At 46.5% G+C, this 21,107-nt stretch overlaps 1 protein-coding gene and 1 pseudogene across 5 annotated transcripts in view; both read left to right on the top strand.

Moving 5' to 3' along the window:
* Positions 1-21,107, top strand: part of LOC146772341 (beta-1,4-galactosyltransferase 1-like) — a 298,282-nt gene that overhangs the window by 92,444 nt on the left and 184,731 nt on the right. The gene's annotated exons all lie outside the window — the stretch shown is intronic.
* Positions 19,982-20,320, top strand: LOC146772342 (selenoprotein M-like; annotated as a pseudogene).

Here is a 21,107-nt window from a genome sequence, read left to right as displayed (position 1 = left end):
GTGAGTCATGGGGTAGAGCCGGGCAAAATACAGATTTGGGTTTAAAAGGGGTACATGCTGCTCTATTTGTGTTGGTATATTGTGAATATACCCCATCTTCATTGTTCGTTTCTATGTCACCCAAATTGTACACAGTTTGTAACATATTTGCATCACCCACAGTCAACATGGGAAGATTACTAGCTTCATCACATATGTCCGACATGGTTGTGGGTCGCTATGTATGATTACGAAATACATGATATATTAATGCCGAAACCAATCTTCTGTCGTTCTATAGACTTGCAAACCCAAGAAACAGGGATGTATTTCATTATTTGTAAACTAGTGCAAGATGGATGCCAATCAATGTGGCGAGAGTGTATACCTGACAGGAAGTGCCTTTTCTATGTTGATTGTTAATATATACACGTCATGAATTTCTAATGAGATCGTGTGATCAAGACACTCTGTTTGTCGAAACGCGTAGCGATTGTTTGAAATAAATACCTGTGGATGCAATGGACTCCTGAGTGTGCATCGTCATTTGAAGAAACTTTTTGATATATATATATATATATATATATATATATATATATATATATATATATATATATCTGATATATATATCAGTTCCCCAATAGAAATTAGACACCGACACAAAGGCGAGACTTCAAAGTTTCTTTGCGTGCATTCTTTCGCTGTAGAGCGTTTCAGCATCTTTGTCTTGGTCACACAACATATACAGAGAGAGTTGAGTGTGGCGAATGGCCATAACTTTCGAGAGGTGATGCCTCAAAGGGTTATTGATGCCACTCTCTTATCTCAAGAGTGCAAATAAGTAGCTTATGACCCCTGCATATATGGTTTATGCCTTGGCATCTTTTTGTGTGTCTCTAACAAAAGGTATTTAGCCAAAACCAGGATGCATGGGGTTACATTTATGCGGCAAGGTCGAATCACATTGAAGAGACCTAGTAACCCTGTGTAAAAGGAATGTCGCATGCAGTCTCGAAGTCAGTAAATGTAGCAAGCCAGGGCTCCTGCCTTTGTTGTAATTTTTCATAATAAACCTATTTCTTTGGCATCTGCCATAACTTTTCCCTGTACACCTATCGCGTTTATAGCTGTTATCATTGCCTTGCCAGAAAATCAAGGGGGGGGGGGAATGGATCACTTGTACCTGCCACCAGGGTCCGTTATGTCCTTTCCATCAGTACTTCTCAAGGAGTACTTAAAAAACCCTCATTCACGCAGGTATCTCGTGCGGCGGTGTATCTTGATTCTCCGCCTCTTATTATATGCGTGACAGCATCATCATAGGGTCTCTCTTGTATATGCTTCCTCCACCTGGAGGGAACCACTGGTTTTTCAGTAGTGATCAGAAATCAAGGTGAGTGAAAAGTGAGGTGTAGTGCGCCTTTAAAAAATAATCCGCATACTAGCCAAAAATAACTTTTTTATTCTGTGTGGTGTATGGGAGAACTGGGTAAAAAAATCTTTAAGTGCAGCGATGGGCTAATTATGAGTCCACCGCACTATGGTCGACATGTTTCAGCCCAAAATCCGCCCTAAAGAGGGTCGATGGGCTTTCTTCAGGACCTTTGAACTGTACATCAATTGGGTATTCTCCAATTAGAATTGTCAGGATAAATACCCTGTGTTTAAGGTCAATAGTACCTAGAGGAGGAGACAGAATTGAAATATCATAAGTGCGATAAGATGTAAGAAGTGTTGATGCTAATCAAGGTTCAAGTTGAACATGGAGTAAAGAATACAATAAAAAAATTGTGAAGTTCATCATTGAACGAGCACGAAATCATTGAAATAAAAATAAATATAAAAATAGAAAAGATCGCAATCCTTTAGTTTATGAAGCATACTATGGTAAATGGCAACTCTTTAAAAGCTGTGGTCTAAGTTAGTTGTTACTAACTGTTGTCAAAAGCACACTCGCGCGTAATCATTCAAGTATAAAATGGCAACTCTTTTTCATGATGCTGTAATACTTATATTGGCAACAGAGTCTCTGATTAATGTTCTAGTTAATGTTATGTCGTTATTTATGCTAGGTATTCAAAAGCAAGGAGATCGTGGGTCTTTCTCAAGCGCTTAAAATATGTTTTTTGCCTCTCAAAAAGAACTTATTGTAGTATACTCTGTGAATCATTGCCCGCTGTCTTGTTAGTTTATGGCGAAGGCGGGGCGTCACTTTTATACTAAAAGCTATCGGAAATATCGCATCTATTAGTGGCACAGAGGTCTCAGCGTTTTACGCTAGTGCGATATTCATTAACTCGGTACAGAGTATCGCTTAATTACATCGTATGGTGGTTAATGTAGGATGCATACCTTTTTCTTGATGTCCCAAGTCGGGCTTCAAGCGGGGCCAGTGGCAGCGTAGTACCTACTAGTAGATTTAAAAGGAGGGGTTGGGTCACAAAAGGTTCTTTTATCAAGTACGTTACGTGTCTTGATGTGTGCAGTCCAGCACTGATCCTACCTCTTCGGCGGTCTTGGTACGACTTGTGCTGATGCAGCTTGCAAGCTCCCAGATTGCGCGGGGTCTCTAGCGTCAGTGATATATTGTCAAACAGAGGAAAGTGAGGAGAGACTCCCGTTAGGCGAAACTGTCCTTGCTGACAGAAGTGCTTTTTTTGAGAGGGCCAAAAATTGTTAAGAGAAAGGGAAGAAACAAAAAGGAGAACAAAAAAGAAACTCTCTCTAGTTTGTAATATTTCTAAACTTACAAGCTACAGTTTTGATGTAGCTCTTGGAAGATTAAATAAATGAAGATAACAATCATGTGGCTGAAAAAGTGTCTGTCTGGTGGCACCAGTACACATTGAGGAGGGTCACTGCGGAGTATATTTACTCTCAAAAGTGTGTTGTGTCTTTTATTTCTAGATTCAGTTATTCACTTTATGCTGAGCCACGGTATATTGTCGTTTAGGCCAATAGTGTTTGTCTTAAGGTGATGCATCCACCTTTGCTCTTTTTCAAATAGGATTTTTTCCGCGTTCTGGCTGGTTCTCGTCAGTGTCTCAATAATTACCCAATTGAGCTCGTCAATGGAGTGGCCACGTTCAATGTAGTGTTTGCTCATCTTTGTCGTTTCGCGTTTGCAGTTGACATTGCTTCTATGTTCACAAATTCTCTGCTTGATTTTGCGACAGGTCATACCGATGTATCTGAGATTACATGGACAAGTGATCATGTAGATCACACGTGTTGTGTTACAGTTAGTGTGTTGTCTGAGTGTCCATTTCAGTTCGGGGGTCAGTTGCACATTTTTAGTGATGGTTGTGAGTTTGCAAACAGAGCATTGTCCGCAAGGGTAGTGACCCGTTACTGCTGGTGTATTCCACAGTGTGTTGGTAATTCTGTTTCTTTGGGGGGTTTGAGGCCGTGTGTGTACTAGGATGTCTTTTATGTTCCTTGTTCTTCTATTTGCGAACCTTGGTTTAGGCCAATCAAGACTTCCTGAAGTTAGTATTCGCCAGTTTTTGTTAATTATCTTTTTGACGATATTGCTCGCTGTGCTATATGTGGTGACACATGTTAGATTGTCAGGTGTTGGGGTCTTTTGTGTTGATTCAAGCAGGCTTTCCCATGGTTGGTTTCTTGCCCGTTTTTGGCATTTCGCCACTATTTTACTTGGACAGTCCCTCTTAGAAAGTTTTAAACACAGATCTTTTGCTTGTGTTTTATATTCTGTCAATTCACTGCAGTTTCTCTTTAGGCGCACAAATTGACTGTAGGGTAAATTCTCTCTGAGTGGGCGTGGATGGAAGCTGTTATATGAGAGGAGGCTATTTTTCACAGTTGGTTTGAAAAAAGTCTTTGTTTTGATGGTGCTGTCCTCTATGTAGATGGTTAGATCTAGAAAATCTAGTTGCTTCTGATCTGCAGTGTAGGTGAATTTTAGGCAGTCGTCTTGCATGTTCATCCATTCGTGGAATTGGCCGAGGCTGGTTTTGTCGCCTTCCCAGATCACCATGACGTCATCTATGTATCGCTTCCAGAAACGAATCTTGGATAGGTGTGGGTTAGTTGTATTGTGCACAAACATTTTTTTCGAAATTGCTGACATAAAGTCCTGCTACGCTTGGAGCAAATGTGCTTCCCATGGAAGTACCGTGGCATTGTTGATACAAAGTTCCATTATACTCTAAATAGTTTTCGGTGAGTGCAAGTTTGCAACATTCCAGAACAAAATGCCTAGGTGTTTTGTGGGGCCAATTTTGTTCGAAAAGTAGTTCCTCCAAAGTTTCCATCGTTTTCTTTTGGGGCAGACTAGTATAGAGGCTTTCAACATCAAAACCGACTAGAAGCATCATTTAGTTGGAAAAGGTTTCTTCTCTGAGAAGGTTAAGTAAATCTTGAGTGTCCTTGAGATAAGTAGGAGTTTTTTGGACCAGTGGTTTAAGATATTGATCTGCGAATTGTGATAGAGGTTCAAGGACCAACCCTATACCTGATACGATAGGGCGTCCTGGTGGTGGTCTTCTCTCTTTGTGTATTTTTGGGAGTGAATAAAAGCAAGTTACTTTTGGTGAGATGGTCTTTTAAGAAGTCAGCCTCATTCTTTGTAATCCATCTGTTGACCTTGGCTTCCTCTACCATTATTCTGATGGTTTGTTGTAGTCTGGGTGTAGGGTCAGTTTTAATGGTCTTGTAGAACTTTGCATCAGATAGGAGTTTGATGCATTGTTGATCGTAGTTCTCTTTGTTCATAAGGACAATACCACCACCTTTGTCAGACGGTCTGATTACGAGGTCTTCATTTTGTCTTAGGTCTTCTAATGCTACCTTTTCTGTTTTGGTCATGTTCATGAATGGTTTCTTTGCTTGGATTTTGATGTCTTCAATTTCGCCCATCACTGCCTGTTCAAATGTTAGGATCTCAATTGGTACCTGGTGGTTCATTGGGCAGAAAGTAGATTTTGGTCGTAAGGGAGTGTCACCATCTGTGATGTTATCTTCTTCCCACTGAAGAAGACTTTTAGTTTTAACTTTCTGCAGAATTCTGCTACTTCGCATTGTGTTTTGAAAACGTCCAGTGTGGGTGTCGGTACGTAACCTAAACCCTTGTTTAGTACGTTTTCTTGTTCTTCAGTTAGAGCGATGTCACTCAGGTTGATCACAAGCGGGTCGTGCTTGTTCCTGGTTTTTTTTTTGTCAGACTTGACATACTCCTTGTGAGTATTTGTCTCTCTTGATTTGTCCATGTTACTCCTTTTCTTCGTCCTCTCTGGTTTGGTTGGCCTCTCCCTAAAAAAGGCGGTTGTTGCATGTAATGACCCATAAAAGGGCCTATTGGTGGCGGTCCTGCAGTGTATGCGTTCATCCATCCATGGTAGTTCGGTGAGAAATGTTGAAGAAGAGGTTGTTGTTGGTCTCCGTAGTGAGGGTTGCGCCACATATTTGGTCTGCGGCGTTGTTGACGTCTGTATGTTCCTCTATTCCTTCTCTGTTGTCTGGTGTCATCATTACTCCAATCAGAATTATCTGTTGAGTTACCGCTGGTATCGTTATCTGATGTGTTTTCTGGTGCTTCATAGTCATCCTTGCTGTATGGATGCATTTTCTCCATTGAGAAGCGTTTAAGGCCTTTTCCTAATTTTTGTATTTTGTTTTGGGTGATGTATTCCTTGGTTTCGTTCATCTCTCTATTGCTTTCTTACAGTCTTTTTTTGTAGACGGTTATGTGTACCAAGTTTTTCAGTTTCGCCTCACTCAGTTGAATTTTGATCGTTAGGGCTTCTGTCAATGTTGTTGCGGTTTTAATAATAAGGACTAGGTAGTCCCTGGTGCATTTCCACGAAACAGCCGACCAGTCTTCCCTGAAGGCTAGGTCATGGAGGAAGATACTTGGTGCATTGTGTACCCAGAGGCCTCTGGGAGCAGCATTTGCACGGAAATATTCGGTCATGATTACGTCATGAATAGCGGTTCTTACTTGTTCTTTTTTGGTTACTGATTGGTCTTCCCAGTCAGTGTTCTGTGCTAATGTTTGATTTAAATCGTTATCCTGTAATAGTGATGGTAAAGAAAGGATTGCGTTGATCTCATCTACTAAGTAGCTCAGACCTAAGTTCTAAGCCATTGCAGAATCATGCTTTCTGTATTTTCCATTTTTAAAAACAAGGAAACTGTAAAAAAAAAACACAAAATGCTGGAGCGTTACTTAGAATACCTGGTTCCTACCTTCAGAGAAACAAAAATGCCAAGTTAAAGAGGAAAGGCCTGTTCACAAATGTGAATTTACAAACATAAGTAAGGGTATCTTTACTAGTTTTCCCTATTTCCAAGTGTACATTTACTCCTACCTGTAGCGTTACATGTGTCCACCCTCTCAGTTCAGGGGGTGGAGTCTGCCTGAATGTAATTTACAGTTAAGTTACTACAATTAACATTGCACTTGTATTTAACGTTCCACATATTTAGTAGAGACTTCTGAAACAAGCATTTGCAATGCAATAGGTCTCGCATTTATACGAGTTTGAGCTATTGGCATTGTAAATGACAGTGCCTTTTATTTATGTTTAAAAAAAAAAAAACTTAAATAAAAAGCATTGTCATTTACAATGCCAATAGCTCAAACTCGTATAAATGCGAGACCTACTGCATTGCAAATGCTTGTTGTTAAAGGGAATTCAGAGACATGGTAAGATCTTATTTGCCGGAGAAACTTGCCAATCCAGTCCCTGCCCCAAGAGGCAGACACCAAATGTTGCCACCCACACTGCGCCTCATAATAACCGTAGAGCCCTGGAATGTGCCAGCCCCTTCAGGAACAAACAATGCCCTGGCTTCATTAGAATACAGCTGACATTTGCAACGGCACACACACTTCCCAAGCGGACGGCAGCAGGGAAAAGCACCCCAAAACTGAAACAAAAATGCCAGCAACACGGTCCTTAAAAAAGACAAAAACCACAGAAAAGTAAAAACTCTCACTCATGTTTTAAATGTAATTATACACTTGTGGGCATTTAATTTGAAGGTCTACAAAAAATGCACATGATTTGCTGGATAAAACAGCAGCTATACTGCAATCTCAGTTGCCAAAGTTCCTTCTTAATTAAACAACTAAAAAGCAAAAAATAAATGCATGTGAAAGCCACAAACTATTTGTAAATATATAAAGTATCGTGAAGTGAATGGTGTTTTACATGAATTTTTGTAAAATTGTTTTCTTTTAATAATGGCCCGTTTTAGAAATGAAGGAGAAACGCTTAAAATTAAAATCGGCATTTGAAATAATTGTGTTTCAGCATTTCATTGACAAACTCAACCAACTCTTCACCCCTCCCCCAGTCCCCTCGCAGCACACTGTAGTTAGCCTGCCTGCAACTTGCAATGCTGGCTTCAATGTAGCATGGAGGCAAGGTGCTGTTTAAAAACATGATACGTCCAGGGCGAAACGGCCGATGTTTATACGCACAATAAATCACAGCGAACAACAAACAACAAGCGCGCACTGAAGTTGACGAGGAGGGAGTGGGAGGGGCAGTGGGGGCGGGCACAGTGGTGCGGGACATCAAAGGGGCCGCGAAAGTGAAAGAAAACGAGTGCTTTCAGGCTGCCAAATGGTGCGCGCGCCCGGGGCACATGCACTGTATTTGGAGGCCTGAAAGCACTCGTTTCCACTTCCAAAACTCGCTTACTATAAGTCTCGCCAGAGCAGCGCTAAAGCGCTGTCTCAGGCGAGACCTAAAAAGGGGCAAGGATGTGGCGTTATGGCCAGATCTGTTGACTTTGAAACCGGGCAACCTGTTTCAAGTCTCCACGTCAGCTCAACAACCTGTGATTCTGGGCTAATTACTTAATCTCCCGGTGCCTAAAAAAGTAATAAAAAAATAAGCTGACCTTGTGTAATGTAAGTGGTGCTCATGTAAATCGCTCCAATATCTTTAGGTAGTGTTTGCGTTATAAAAAACTGCAAAAAAGAGGGGCGTGGGGGCAGAGACCTATACAACTGGCCAAAGACATCCGCTAGCAGGAGGGTGACCTCTGCATGGAATATAATAGAATTACATACCAGTACTAAATCACGCACACCTGACACCCATTCTATTCCAGCAATATAAGTATTGCCCACACCATAAGCTCTGCTTTACTCCTCTTCATCTTTTAGATTCTGCAACCACCACATGCTTCATCAATAACGTAGGCCACAATTTTGAGAGGAAGAGAAACTTCACTGAAGAGATGAAGGCCCATCTAGTTAAATTTATGGTGAAACACTGAAACAACGGGGTGTGGCCGGATCGGCGACCACAATGGCCGTTTGGAGCCGAAGCTGCATGCCGACCTCGCGCGCCACAGCACGATATGGCTAGTAAAGATCATCTAATCCCCCCGTAATTTAGAAATTCCAAGACCGGAACACCAGCAACCTCTGCTACACCAAGAATAGAGGAGAGAAATGGACGATTAAGCCCCGAACCAGCTGTGGAGAGCTCCGGAGCCCGTTACACAAAATGGCGACAGCGACTACTTCCCTCATCACAAGTGGAGTTGACGGTATCGCTAAACCTCTAGGGCACTCACGGAGCGTGAGCAGATCACAGCGTGTCCTGAGGATGTAAAGCGTCAGCATGTTAGTGCAGCTGGACCCCGGATGCCTCCCTGCATCTGAGGAGCTCCTAGTGGTGCCGGCAATAGATATGATGTAGGAGATCTCAGGTACCGAGACGGACAGAGCGCGCCCAGCTACGGCAGTGAGAACAGGCAGAGATCTGCTCTAGCGGTCGCAGGTGGGACCCTGGTGCGATCCTGCATGGTTGGGCCGTTGTGCCTGCGAGGCCGCTGGAGCGTAAATAATGCCTGGCAGCTGAGGTGGCGTTTATCTGAGGTCGGAATACACATTGTCCAGCTCCTACAGCCCCGCCCTTTACAAACGCTGGGGCTGCGATGACAACAACGTTGTCTCGAGACCCTCGGTGCCCATGAGGCAGTGTTGGAGGCAGGGGCAACCTCTGGCTTAGGTGCAGCAGGCAAACTGGAGTAGGTCACCCAGCCCCCTCCACAGTGGCAAGGAGCATCTCTGCAGCCTGTGAAGCGTTGCCTGAAAGGACGCCCAGGCAAGGGACCTGCACGCAGCTACATAACAGGAGTGCATCGACCACCTGATCCGGTGAGTGAGGCCCCCCCAGGCATGCAGGCTTCAGGGCACTGAAGGGGGAGGGGTGAAAACCGCGGGAGCAAAGCAGAGCACCCAGGGAATTGGCGCACTCCCTAAGTGCGCATCATTTCCAGCAAGCACGCCGTCCGTACCCAGGATAATGTTCTTGACTCAAGGGAGCCCTTACACCTTCACAATGTGCCTATCCTTTCATGGCAAACTGCTGAACTGGGACAGGTCGCATGTCTGAACGCCCACTACACTGCAAAAGGTTGGACTGGCCAGAGTCCCGCGAGCCAATTGGGAATGGTGCGCAAAGACCCCAAACAGAAACAACAAAATATTGAAAGCCTCACGAAGATAACCACCGGGCATCCCACTACAGTGGCTGCAGAAGCTCCTGCTAAGCGCCTCCAGATAATTCGGCCTTGCTACTAGAACTGCGTTCTGGGTTCAAAGCTCTCGATACTAGATTTGATTCCCTAGATCGTAGTCTATACGGAATGGGAGAACGGATCGACCGCCATGACACAAGATTGGATACCTTGGAGGGCCGCATATCTGACGTGGAGGACTGAGCAGCCCAAACCACCAAACGAGTCAAATGATTGGAAAGAATATTAAAGACAGTCGCCGCAAAGAATGAGGACTTGGAGGCGAGAAGTCGGCTCAACAATGTGCACATCATGGGAATTCCGGAGACAACTAACACAGGAAAGCTGGATCGCTTCGTAGAGCAACCACTGACGGATCTATTTGGGACAGAAGGCGAGAAGTCGGCTCAACAATGTGCGCATCATGGGAATTCCGGAGACAACTAACACAGGAAAGCTAGATTGCTTCGTAGAGCAACCACTGACGGATCTATTTAGGACAGAACAATTTTCAAACACCTTCACTGCAGAACGCGCTCACAGAATACTTGGCCCCTGACCCAACCCGGGCCTGCCACCCAGACCAATCATGGCACGATTGTTACATTTTAAAGACCGAGATATAGTACTTCGATTGGCCAGAGAAGCAGCGACATTGACGTGGCAGGCCTCCACTGTCTCATTCTACCCAGATTTTTCGGTCCTGGTGCAAGACGCCAGATGCAAGTTCGGAGGAGCTAAAGCAGCAGTCCAGAAACTGGGTCTCCGCTATGGCATGTTGTACCCGGCCCAGTGTTGACGTCAACCGCAAAGTAAACGTTTTTGGCAATCCTGAGGAGGTCCTGAACTTCTGTAAACATTACGCAGGAACCAAAGGAGCAGTCGGCGGATCTTCTCCGGGAGGAGCTTCTCAGGAAGCACTGTCAGGGACAAGTGTGGATTTATTCTTGGCAAACTGGAAGATCCACTTGCTGGCAGAACGAGTACGCAGCTGTGCCCCATTACCAGATAATTTTAGGCGGTAACTGCATAGGCACAGACACTGGGGCATAGCAAGAATAATGTGTTCATGTACACCGATTTTCTGATAAGGAAGGATAATCGCTAGTTCATTGCTGGGGTGCGTGGGATCCCACGAGGCATTGCCGCACCCCCGTGGGATCACAATGTTACTGAAAGGGGGGGTATTGTCATGTTGGCATTATTTACAGCAACAGTTCAAGGGGAGGGATACAGGGGTATCGCCCGGTGGAAGGGGGTGGAGTATACAATTGTTTAGTTATACATTTGAAGCAGGTATGCACCTTTATTTTTTAGTTTGTTCCAAAGTTCCAAAGATGCAGGTACACCACACATACACTGAATTTCCGTTATGGCCCACAGGGTAGAAACACGATGCAGTGCTAAAATGACCCTACTGACCTGGAACATCTGCAGTCTGAACAGCCCTAAGAAATGTAGGCTGCTGCTCCAGTATATACGTCAACATACGGTAGATATAGTCTACCTTCAAGAAACGCACCTATCCCCACTTTCCCCCTCGAAATTTGTATCTACTTGGGGCACCCACTGATACTTTTCTAATTACAGCTCATATGCAAGAGGAGTGACCATTTTGATTAATAGAAGAATACCATTCACGCACACAGACACAATATCTGATCCAAGCGGGAGGTACTTGATAGTAGCGGGTACAATAGCAGGACACAAAATTGTACTAATCAATATGTACATCCCAAATACGGATGACAGTGCCTTCTTCAAACGTTTACAGTCCCTTGTAGACAATCTATCGACAGACCATATAGTGCTAGGGGGAGATTTGAACATACTGATGGATCCCCTACAGGAAAGCACAGCGAAGGCCTACACACAAGCCCAGAGCCCATAAGGTTCTACAAAGCATGTGTCAGGAATAGGAATTGGTGGACGTATGGTGATATTTGAACCCATCCGCCGTGGAATACACTCACTATGCACAACAGCACGGCACATAGACTAGGTTAGATTACTGTCTGCTCACTAGACACACATCAGCATGGATCCACAGTGTGAGGCACCTACTGCGCACATTATAAGACCATTCCCCTGTGTCCCTCTCGATACATTTCCAAGCGGAAGGCGGGTTCGAGAAACCATGGAGGCACTAAAAGACCCGGTATTTCATGACGAACTACGCACAGCGATAGGGGACTATTTCGCCAATAACGTTGGCTCTGTCACAACATATGCAGTTTTATGGGAAGCCTTTAAGGCCTGCATAAGAGGGGTATTTATCTCCACACACACAGGGGTATTAAGGGACTTGAGGAAATGACTGGCCCGGTTAGAAGATGGACTGCAATTGCTTGACAAAGGCAATATGATGAGCGACAACCGCGATAGTGCGGAATACTTACATCGCAGGACGGAATTACTGGCAGAATACACAGAGGACGCCAGTAGAGAAGCGTTATACTTCGGAAAGTACGCTGTAGCCTGAAGGTATGGGGAAGGTGAACAACCGGGCCGCACTTTGGCGAGGCTACTTAAGCCCCGACATACCCAAAATTACATCACCAAACTACGCGACGAGGACGGCCGGATCATAGACGGGAACACTGCCATAGGGAGCGCACTCCTGTCATATTACACAGACTTATACACATCAAAGACAGGGGCCAGCATGGCAAACATTAAGAACTATTTAGATGAGATCGCCATGGTCTGGTTGCCGGACGCACACTGGTAATTCCTGAGCGAGCTGTACTCAGTTGAAGAAATAGGACAAGCCATCGAAGCAATGGATGGCTCCAAAGCTCCTGGGTTAGACGGTTTCCCCGGAATCTTTTACAAAACTATCATAGCCCCACACTTGGTAGAGGTATACACTGAAGCACTGGAATCTGGCACTCTTTCACCTTCATTTAGGGAGGCGGTATTGGTACTACTCCCCAAGCCTGGTAAAGATCCGGAGAAATGCGGATCATTCTGCCCACTGTCACTCTTAGATTTTGACTACAAAATCCTGGCCAAAATGCTGGCAACCAGATTATCGCTCCTAATGGAACAGATTATAGCACCAGCTCAATCCGGTTTTGTGCGGCACAGATCCACGGCACATAACATTCTAACGTTCTTTTCAGTGGTCAACTGAATAGTCAAGCCACAGCAGCCTTTTTGGACGCAGAGAAGGCCTTCGACTCCATGGAGTGGCCCTTCATCCATGCTGTCCTGGCCAAAATCGGTATGCCCAAAAACTTCACAGACTTAGTGAGGTTACTTTACAAAGATCCATCAGCTCATATCCATTTCAATGGCACAATACCGGAGCCATTTAAAGTGTCAAGAGGCACCCGTCAGGGATCAAGGGGGAATCAGAATTATTCCCCCTGACTGACGTTCAAAATCCCGAATGCAGGGAGTACCCGGTACAGTGGTGCGAAGCGGAAACTAAATATCTAGGTATACAATTACATAGAGACCGAGAACAGGTATTGCGTTTAAATTATGGCCCGGCCATAAGCCATTTACAGATTCAAGCGGACCAGTGGATTAAACTACCGTTATCCATGGCAGGGCGTATAGCCATCATAAAAATGGTAATATTGCCTCACTTCCTATACCCATTTGCTAACATTCCCATCCTATTGACCAATTAATTTTTCATGCAACTCTGCACACTTCTTATAAAGTTGGTTTGGGGTGGGAAATAGCACAAAGTCCACTAGGGCACTTTGACGCTCCCATATAACAGAGGGGGATTTGGTGTACCAGGCATGCAGCTCTATTTTCTAGTAGCGCAGTGCAGGTACGCATATCACTGGTATCACACAGATGCACGCATACCTTATGCCAGGCCAGAGAGAGATCTGGCAGATCCCACTCCACTGAATGCAGTGCTGCCGGTGGGGATCCCACGAGACCCCCATGACATCCAATCACTGCCCACCACATGCTGGGCATGGAAAAAACTGCATATAAAAACGGGGGGGTCACCATTGTATTCACCACGAACTCCTGGATCCCTCCCACTATGGAAGCTGGGACCAAACACACTTTATCCCATCTGGGGCTCAAAACTGTTGGGGATTTATTCCCGGGAGGCCATGCTTTCCTTCATACCGAAGACACGCGTTTCACAGTGGCCACATTCATGGATCATTTCGTGTTGACCCGATTACAGAGTGCACTTAGAGGCGAGATTCCCACTTACCAACTAGAGCCAGCAGACTTTAGTCCACTAACATTCGTAATAATAGATGACCGTGGAGAACACATTACCTCCAGGCTCTATAGAGTCTGTCTCGCGCTGCTGCCACAACGGGACGCCAGGGTAAGAGACGCCTGGGTGGCCAATATAGAACAACCACTCTCAGATCACATTTGGAAAAAGTGTTGCCAACGAGTCAAGCTAGTCTTGTGCAACCACAGACACAAATTACTACAATTTAAGATACTTAGGAGGGCCTACACCACACCGCAGCAGATGATCCGGATAAAGAGCACCACTTTCACACATTGTCCTAAATGTAATTTACAAGCTGCTTCCTTCCTACACATGACCTGGTCCGGCAGCATAATTAATGCTTACTGGCAGGAAATATATGGCCTAATACAGCATGTGATGGGAACACAAATTCCTATAACTCCCTTAATTGCATTGATGGGCTATGTAGAACCACTGCCCAAAAGCACACACAGGTTCACGGCAATCGCCGTGCTACTGGCGAAACGGGAAATAGTTCTTCGTTGGGGCACCAGACAGAAACCTATGGTCAAAAGCTAGCTTAAGAGTATGACCTACTGCGATACCACTAGCGAAATATAAGCAGAACTGCAACCACCCACTTCGAGACCCAAAGACATATGGCAGCCTCTCCAGGAATACCTTTGATTACAAGACACGCAGGGCACATTAGCTAGTCAGGAGGGACGGGGAACGGGCCAGAACACACATGCCTCAGGGCGAAGCACTCCCGTTCAAGGCGATCGCGGCTGCATTCTAAATTCCATGGAGGTTTCAGGCAGGCAATGGAGCTGTGGGAGTGGGGGAGCAGGGACATCACATAACACACTTCAATTCTACATCATTCATACCCAGTTGCGGCTGGTGACATTTGAAAGCAGTGGGGCGTAAAAGTTGGGCATGATTTTAAGCCCCAAGCAAAGCGAGCAAGCGAAGCCAATAAAAGTGGGTACAGGTTGGGTCCTCCTACAAAGAGAAAATTGGAAAAAGATTGGCAAATGGTGATTTTTAAAGCAAAACTATTCTGCTGTTAAGTGGCTGAAGAAGATTTGCTTTCAATGCAGGAATTCCTCCCTGCCAAGTAATAAAACCTTCCTACTGAACAAAAGCCACACTTTACATTATCAATATCGACTCAATGGCAAAAAACACTGCTGGCATGGAAAAGCTTTTAATTTAACAGTATGACGTAGGGGTGCAACACAAGCTTGGCTCACACCCGCTTTAAACACTTATGTGATTATAGGCGCCTCAGTGCGGGGATTGAGTGACGACAACAGGTGGGCATCACACGCTCATTGCTACTGACATCATCTAACACCTGCAAGACAGTTGGCACTGCTTGGCAAACACGGTGGCAGCATTAGAGGCGGATTGTAAAGTTAAGTAATAACCCCAATCAATGACCTCTGTGGTTTTTAAGGCACACTCCACCCTGTGTGAGAAAAGACAGCCCACTCGCACACGAGTGTGCATTAGCAAGGAGCACCTTATGCGCCCTCTGTTTCAAACAACTAAGAAACAGACCGCCGGGCTGCCTGAATAGCACACATGGGGTGTTTATGTGGGCAGGTGGGAGGCGGGGACAGAGGGCCAGAAGTCCCTTCAGGTGTCTAATGCTGCAAGCGGCCTCCAGCCCTCCCTTTAACAGACCAGCAGTGAGAGCACAAACCGCAATGGTGGTAACTGTGGACTCTGCAATTAGCGGCTATAATCTCACAGCTGATGTAAAACACTCAAAGTCCTCAAGTCTTAAACTCCTGGAAACCAAAACAGCGCAAGATTAATGTCACTAAACAAAAAAACAACGAGCGCGAGATTAATGTCATTGAACAAATAAACACAGCAAGCAATTAATGTCAGAAAATTGAAACACAACACAGCGGGTGAATAATGTCATTAAACAGACACTGAAACGCCTCTTCCATAGCACGGGCGGAGCAGGAAATAAAATGAGCATAATCCGGGGTGAGAGCACATACTGCCACCCTTCACTTCTCACTGTGATGCAAACTCGCAGCACCAGTGGCAGGGCCGGACTGGCTGTAGCGGGCACCGGGCAATCCCCCGCTGCGCCGCACGGGTGGGGGCCGGTTTTGGGCTCCTGGGGGCCGTTTTTGTTACAGGGCCGTTTTTGCAGCATAGCTGCAAAATCGGCCCTGTAACAAAATCGGCCGATATCCAGCCCTGGCAAAGAGCTTGGCGGCACCCCCAACACCCCCGTGGGGGGGAGGGGGCGGCCGAGCACTTTGCCAGGGCCGGTTTTGGTTGCCAGTCCGGCCCTGACCATTGGTTTCGGGTCCACTCACTATAGTGCACTGTCCACCACACTGCGAGCCTGCTTTGTGCTCCCGCTCTCTCAGCACCACGGGTTGAGAGACAACTTAGTGCTCGGCATTACCCCAGTCCCCAAACACTCGCGCAACACGTGAGTGTGCACACTTTTCAACTCACGCTGCCAACCAAAATGCCATGGTGTTATAGAAGTGTTAAGTGTAGCTACTGGTATTGAGAAGGGCCGGTGAACTCCTACTAAGAAGTGTAGGCACCAGCGGCGGCCGGCCTGCTCGAGGGAGCGGGGGGGGGATAAAACAATAAATATAAAACTTACCTGAGTGCAGGCCGGGTACCACACCGCCTCCGCTCCAGGCCAGCCACGCTGTACTGGTGGGTCCACATGTTCCTGCTGGCTGCTACAGGAAGCAGCCAGCAGCCAGCTTCCCTCCTCTATGCAACGCAAGCCAATCGCAATGCAGGTAGGCGCAGCAATTGAGCGCCCCAGCCGGGACATTTTCTCTGCGTAGAGAAAGAGGGAGAGTGGGCAGTCTGCTCGAGGGCAGGGGGGGAGTGGCTTACCCACTGTTGTGGGTACTGACTGTTTGGTCGGCTCCTGGGCCGACCAAACAGTCAGCACCCACAACAGTGGGCAAGCCACTCCCCCCTGCCCTCGAGCAGGACCACCCACCCCCGCCCCCAACCAGGCACAGAGGCACTTCTGCTTTCTCGCAATGTGAGAAGGCAGAAACATAAATGTAATTTTTACTGTTTGTTTCTGCCTTCTCGCACCACGAGAAAGCAGTGGGGCAACGCCCCCACGCCCCAATGGGGGAGCCGCCACTGTTCATACCGGTTGAGGGTATATGCCGATTCATACGCATTTGTTTTATTAAATCTGTATCCTTTCTTACCCTTGAGGTAATGTAGACTGTACCTACCATTTTCTGCATCGTATACCTTTGTAAGTTGTGAATAAAATGATAAAGTTAAAAAAAAAACACTGAAACAACTGCATGGGCTGCCTCCATTCCCCATCATTAAAACACACAATGCAGCCTTGAGGCAGGAGGTGACATACTCTGTCAATGCATTTGGGAGGAGGCATGCGCCGTGGGGGATGTTAAAATGAAATGCCAAGATGAGAGGAGGTATATGAGGGAGAAATTCTCCAGGATTCAGCTGGCGCAACCTTTTCCTTGAGCGGGACCTGGATCCAGTTTTCATCTCACCCCTCCAGCCCCCCCCCCCCCCTCCCCCCCTTGAGAAAGCTATCCTCTCCACAAAGCAGCTCCATCTGCTATATGTGCTACCGCTTTTGGATGACACTAATTTGGTTCCAGGTCAGATGTTAAGCCCCTTTCTCTTTCCATAACAATAAACCTACAATCACTCAGCCAACTGTCTCAAGCTCAACACAGGCAAGATAGAATAGTGATCTTGCAAAAGCCCCTCATATGGGACTCCAACTTGTGGCTGGACAAATTTAGACCCCCACCCAGCACATATGCCAGGAACCGCAGAATAGTCATTAAAAGCAAACTGGACATGACCGCGCAAGTCACGCGCAAGTCCATTGCATCCTGCTTCCACACCTTCAAGGTGCTGAGTAAGATCCTCAAATGGCTCCCAAGCAACACTCGGAAAACTGTCACTCACACTCTAGTCACCAACAGGTTGAGCTATGAAAACACCTTCTACGCCGGGTTTCCCAAATAACTCACTAGGAGACTTCAAACCATCCAGAACTCAAAAGCCAGATTCATTGTTGTGAGTAAGCGCTACCTCCCTGGAATAACACTTCATCCTCGGAACTGGAACCGGACTTCCCTTACCTCTCTCCCTGTCCCCTCCTTTGCTTCCAGGCTCCTTCCTCCGAGGACAGCTGGTTCTACCCCTTTAAGAGCGCACCTCCAACGTGCTCTTTCCCCGGTCATGTGACCGTGTCGAGGGATCCGGCCTGGATAAAGCCGGAAGTGACGTTCAGGAAGCGTTCTCTCCGGGAAGCCCCAGGACGATGAGAGCGAAGCAGGAAAAGAACGAGAGACCCACCGAGACCTTCTACATATCCCCGGGTTTGTTGTTGGTCGTTCCTGCTAGGGACAGAGGGCACAAGTAACACGGTGCCGGGACCGGGAGAGGAGGTCACCTTCGCCCGCCACGACCCTTATCCGGTACCGCGAAGAAGCCGGCCGCATCCTAGGAGGGATGTGGCTAAACAAGGTACGGACCAGCATAGGGACTGCATGGGGAAGGGAAGTTGGGGCTACAAAACCCGGCCTGGGTGGAGGGAATTAACTGCCTAAGTGGGCCGTTCTTGCGAGCGCGAAGGCTGCGCACACTCACTGGTGTTGGTTCTGGGTGATTACTCCCTTCACTCCCTGATCCCTATCATTTTGTATACCGACAGGATCATCTCCTTTTGGGTTGTTTTTTTTGTTCTTTTTCAATTTTATGTTCTGAACGTTGGCAAACCTCGTGGAGCTTCACTGGTCTTTCGGGACACTGGACGCTTCTGAAGAAAGGAGGAGAGAATCAAAGGCGACGTCCCACCAAGACCCTGGAGATCCTGACTTTTGTTGTACTGTGTGCTGAACCCATTCTGCTAGCCTGTTAACCCCAATAAAACCCACTGATTCCTAGAACACTGTCCCTGTCGGCTTCTCCACTGCGCCACAATTGTCAACCTCCCACAGAGAACCCATATTACACCACACCTCCGGGAGCTCCACTGGCTCCTATACACAAACGCACTCATTTTAGGGCAACACACACAACAAGGGTCGTATTATAGAAAGTGCCCCGGGAACACATAGGGCATGTGCGTCCACTTTGCACAGCCCGGGGCACTTTGGTATTACAGAAGGGGCCGCAGATGCCTGTGCGGCCCTGTCTGTAACACAGTTCGCACTCGCGCACATACAGCGCCAGCGTTATCACCAGAGGATGTTCCCTTATTTTCCCTGGGTGCAGTGCATTCAATGTGATACGGGGCACTCTTCTTGCTTGCTCGGTGTGCGTGGTGCTAACCAGAAAAATGCGCCACATTCCATAGTACGGCGCCAGATCTTTCAATGCATCCAAAATACATGCACAAGTACGTTTTTATGCTATCGATGCTACTAACACACTATAGGAAATTTTTGTCACTTTGTTTGCTATGGCCTAAGATTATATCTTACAGTGTGTTTCAACTACTTTTACTTGTAGCCAAGTCTCACCTTGTCATTTATATTGTTAAACCACTATTTACTCATGCAATTTATTTTTAGGTTTTTTTTTACTTTTAAGACCCTCTGGGGTTGTCTCACCCATCACCTGCCACAACATCTGCTTCTGTTCCTTGAACAGCGCCAAAACCCATATGAGCAGCACAGAGCACACGAATGGTAGATGGTTATTTGTACCGGACAGGTAGCTGTATGCACATTATCACACATCCCTATTTTCACCCTGGTCAATATGTAATGCAATCGTCCATTATGGTATGTTTTATCTGATGAAAGTATCCTATGACTTGGAATAGCAGGTAAAGCACCTTTAGATAGGCCAGACTCCTGTAGACCCCCACTTAATCATTTCTGGAACCTTGGAACCCCTAGTGAATCATTATTGCATTTCATTGACCCCCCCCCCACCCCACCCCACCCAATGAGTCATTAATGGAAGCCGGGGACCCCAGCCTAAGCATTTTCCATTACTTGAACCACAAAACAATATACAAAAATACAGAAACAGGCCTTCTCTTCACCCATGTTTATCACTTCTATCACCTTGGCATTGAGTCATCCTGTATCATTCTTAAATATGTTGTTGTTTTACGCTACTGGTTTCTTTCCCCCGACCATATGTAAAGTGCTCTGATATGCTCTTGGGTCACATTTCCGCTATATTAAACTCTATTAAATAAATAATAACATTTTAGCCTCCAATTTCAAATTCTTTCACATTTACAGAACGTTTTGAAATGTTTAATATTACATTTTGTACAAGTCTTAGCACCTCACGTCCGCCATGGCGTGGGTACTGCTGCTGCTGGTCGGGCTCCTCCAGCACGCCCTCGCCTACGACATTGACTGGAAGAGATTGGAGGGTTTGACGAGGGGAAAGATTGAGTCCTGTGGTGGATGACAGTTAAACCGCCTTAAAGAGGTGAAGGCCTTCGTCACTGAGGACCTCCCTCTGTACCACAACCTGGAAATGAAGCACATTGCCGGGGCGGATCCGGAGCTTGTACTCCTTGATAACAAGTACAAAGAGCTGGATAGAATCCCCCTGAGTGACATGAAAAGAGACGAGATAAATGCACTGCTGAAAACTCTGCGTTTTTAGGTCTCGGCTGCGAAAGGCTGCGCTTGCGCAGTCTCGCTCCGAGATTTAATGAGTTTGAGTGACTTTGAGAAGAGGGGCTTGCACCCGCCCCTCTTCTCTCCTGTTCTCCATTGGCTGGCCTCTTAAATGCTGGCCAGCCACTGGAGAAGAGGTCCAGTCACTCCGTTGAAGCCCCGTCCTTTTCGGATCGGGGGGCGTGTTTTTTGCGAGAAGTCTCAGGGAGGAGACAACAGCAAAACACGCCCCCCAATCCGAAAAGGACACTCCCTTTCTCCGAGGCATTTTCTGCTGTGCCTCGGAGAAAGGCGGTGGTGTCCCGGCGTTGCTCCCTCACCTGATCTCCTTGTTTTAAGTATATAAATCGTTCACGGTCTTCGTTCGCCACTCCGGATTCAGCGCATACTACGGACTTACTCCGGGATCGGCCCCCACACTCCAGGCTCATCAACCCAGACTCCGGACTCACTGCGGATTCAAAACAGAATCACTGCGGATTCAGTCCGCCCTCAAGACTCGCTCCAGGTCTACTCCAGCCGCAGGATGCCGGAGCCAGGGAAGGCACCGGAGCCCCTTCACTATTCCATTGGAATCCTGTCCATCTCTGCAGGTAGGACCCATACTGCTTCGTTTAAATGGCGCTAAAATCCAATTGAGGTCAGCAAGCGCTGTGTGGATTGAGGGTCCTGGGCTCTGTTTAGATAAGTTGTTTAGGTAGCATTTGGGTGTTGTTGTTTTCTGAGGCCCAAGAAAACCGATTACGATGGGGTTACGCAGGGCTTTAAGTGGA

This window comes from Triturus cristatus, chromosome 12 (assembly GCF_964204655.1).
Source record: "Triturus cristatus chromosome 12, aTriCri1.1, whole genome shotgun sequence".
Lineage (NCBI taxonomy): Eukaryota > Metazoa > Chordata > Amphibia > Caudata > Salamandridae > Triturus > Triturus cristatus.
This window is presented reverse-complemented; position numbering and strand designations above follow the sequence as displayed.